The sequence below is a fragment of the Carlito syrichta genome, unplaced genomic scaffold, assembly GCF_000164805.1.
Source record: "Carlito syrichta isolate Samal-C Ts95f unplaced genomic scaffold, Tarsius_syrichta-2.0.1 Scaffold308923, whole genome shotgun sequence".
Taxonomy (NCBI): domain Eukaryota; kingdom Metazoa; phylum Chordata; class Mammalia; order Primates; family Tarsiidae; genus Carlito; species Carlito syrichta.
Genome location: NW_007253019.1, coordinates 60,856 through 63,934, shown reverse-complemented (window position 1 = coordinate 63,934; position 3,079 = coordinate 60,856). Strand labels below are relative to the sequence as shown.

Below are 3,079 nucleotides of genomic sequence, written 5' to 3'. Positions count from 1 at the left end.
GGCTGGGGCCAGGGGGCGGGGGCAGGGTCGGGCGGGGTCACCCCGGGGTTCTCCTCCCTGGACGGCCCTGGTAGTGCCCAGAGAGTGGGCCACAGGGAGGCCTGGGACACCGCAGCCCCACTCCAGATCTCCTGGATTGGAGCCGGCTTTATTTATTTAGTCAGTCATTATTTTGAGTCGGGGGTCTCACTCTGTCACCCAGGCTGGAGTGCAGTGGCCGCTCCCAGTCACCGCAGCCTCAGCCTGCTGGGTTCCGGCGATCCTTCCGCCTCAGCCTTCCAAGGAGCCGGAACTGCAGGTGTGTGCTACCACGCCCGGCTAATTTTTGATTATTGTGGAGATGAAGTCTCACCAAGTCTCCCAGGTGGGTCACGAACCCTGGGCTCAGGCAATCCACTCACCTCAGCCTCCCAAGGCGCGGGATTACAGGCTGAGCCACCGAGCCGGCCTGGTCTCAAACTCTTGTGCTCAAGCGATCCTCCTGCCTCGGCCTCCCAAAGTGTTGGGATTACAAGCCATGAGCCACCACGCCCAACCTGGAATCTGCTTTTTAACAGCACTCCCAGGTGATCCGCTGGCATATAAAGTTTGAAAAGCCCTGCTCTATTTGTTTTTGAGCGTACTTGGCACTCTATTAATAAAGCAGCAATCACGGTCAACAACACAAATCTGTCCTCAATGAAAAATGACACCCAGTGCACACTGCCGGCATTTCAGCTCACTGGGCCAGCAGCATCCAATGACCCGGCTGGACCCGGGGAGAAGGCTTTCCCAGGGTGCTTTTGGAGTGTAAGAAAGAGCCCTAGCTGGGCTCGGTGGCTCAGCCTGTAATCCCCCGCTTTGGGAGGCTCAAGTGAGTGGACTGCCTGAGCCCGTGGGTTCGAGACCCGCCTGGGCAAATTGGCGAGCCCTCATCTCTACAATAAATAAAAAAATTAGCCGGGCGTGGTAGCGCTCACCTGTAGTTCCAGCTACTTGGAAGGCTGAGGCGGAAGGATCGCCGGAGCCCAGCAGGTCGAGGCTGCGGTGGCCGGGAGCGGCCACTACACTCCAGTCTGGGTGACAGAGTGAGACTCTAACTCAAAAAAAAAGAAAAAAAAAAAAAAAAGAAAGAGCCCTGTGGACTTCCCAAAGCAAAAACTCTTTGTCCCACCCTGCATATCTACAAGAAGTATTGCTTTCCAGCATGAAAGCAGACAGAGATTTCTTTCCAGGAAGGAAATCTAGGCCTCTCTGCCAACCTGTTTCTTTAACACTCCCCTGTAAAGCAACCCTTGCAGGGAGCAATAATGCAGCCCTGTCCCAAGTCCTCTTGGAACCCGCAGTAATTCTGAGACCAAGTTCATTCTCTAAAGGCTCCTAACCCCAATCACAGTAGAGTCTGCAGAACTGGCAGGTCAGGAAGTAATACATAGACTTGGCTCAGGCCAGGTTCGGTGGCTCCCAGCACTTTGGGAGGCTGAGGCGGGAAGACTGCTTGAGCCCAGTCTGGGCAACATAACAAGATCTCATCTCTAAAAAAAAATTTTAAAAATTAGCTGGGCGTGGTGGTGCGCACCTGTAATCCCAGCTATTTGGGAGGTTGAGGTAGTAGGAGGATTGCCTAAGCCCAGGAGGTCGAGGCTGCGGTGAGCTGTGATTGTGCCACTGCACTCCAGCCTGGGTGAGAGTGAGACTCCAATTCAAAAACCAAAAAGACTTACCTCACCTAACAGCTGTTGAAATGGAAATAGGTAAGGCATGGCCAGAAAGAAGTCAGCTTTATTTTTATATGCATCTGGCCAGATCAATCTGATTCATTTACAGTCAAATTCTGAACAAATTTTGAGACACTAAAGAAGGTTCCAGGCCTGCGTTAGATTGGCACACAGGCATGATAGAACTTGGCTGGTTCCCTCCCTTGGGGGCAGAGGTGTGGTGTGTCTGTGATTTGGGGATGTCTTTTGCGTGTTTACCCTAATTACACATCACGCCTTGTGGAAAGGACACTTTCCTTGGGGTCGGACGGCGCTCGTGTGTCCTACCCTACTCATTATCACTGCACCCTTTTCTATCTCTGAATCTTACTCTCCTCATCCAGGAAATTGTGATAATACTAGTCATACTTATCCCATGGGGTCTCTGTGGTGGCCAAATAGGGTCACGTAGAGAAAGCACCTCCCACAGTGCCTGGTTCAAAGGGAGGACTCAACTAGGATTAGTTGCTACGTGTGTGTGTGCACGCATGCCTGTGTGTGCGCGTGTGTGGACACGCAAGTACACAGAACTAGCAGATTGGGTCCCGACACAAAGGAGACGCCTGGACCACAGATTCAAAAATTTCTTATGAAAATTACAACTCTTGGTTTAAATGTAAATATTTCATTAAAAAGGCTGGGAGCGATGGCTCATGCCTACAATCCCAGCACTTTGGGAGGCAGAGGCGAGAGGACTGTCAGAGTCCAGCAGTTCAAGATCAGCCTGGGCAACTTGGCAAGACCTTGTCTCTACGATAAGTCAAAAAAATTAGCCAGGCGTGGTGGTGTGTGCCTATGGTTCTAGTTACTTGGAAGGCTGAGGCGGAAGGATCACCCGAGCCCAGTGGGCTGAAGCTGCGGTGGCCGTGAGCATGCCACTGCATTCCAGCCTGGGTGACAGAGTGAGACTCCTACTAAAAAAAAAATTTTCATCAAAAAGGGTGGGTGCGGTAGCTCATGCCTGTAACCTTAGCACTTTGGGAGGCCAAGATGGGAGAATTGCTTGAGCCTAGGAATTCGAGACCCGTTGACACAGTGAGACCCTGACTTTAGAAAAAATAGAAATTAAAAAAAAATAACTAGAAAAAAATAATACTCCTGAGATGGAACTATGGCTAAACTCTGGTACACTGAAAAAAAACCCAGAAACTCTGTGTTGAATTTCTGGGCTTTTTCCTATGATTCTCTTATATTTTCATTTTCCTGCTTATTTTCATTATTTCTAGAGTGTAGATAATGGACATTCTGAAAAGAAAAAAATTCACTTTCAGGTGTTCACTCCTTTTTTTTTTTTTTTTTTCAGTTGGAGTCTCACTCTGTCACCCAAACTGGAGTTCAGTGGC

General features: G+C 50.0%; 1 protein-coding gene across 1 annotated transcript in view; it reads right to left on the bottom strand.

Moving 5' to 3' along the window:
• Positions 1 to 3,079, bottom strand: part of SETD7 (SET domain containing lysine methyltransferase 7) — a gene marked incomplete at its 5' end in the record, with an annotated part of 55,043 nt that overhangs the window by 2,867 nt on the left and 49,097 nt on the right. The gene's annotated exons all lie outside the window — the stretch shown is intronic.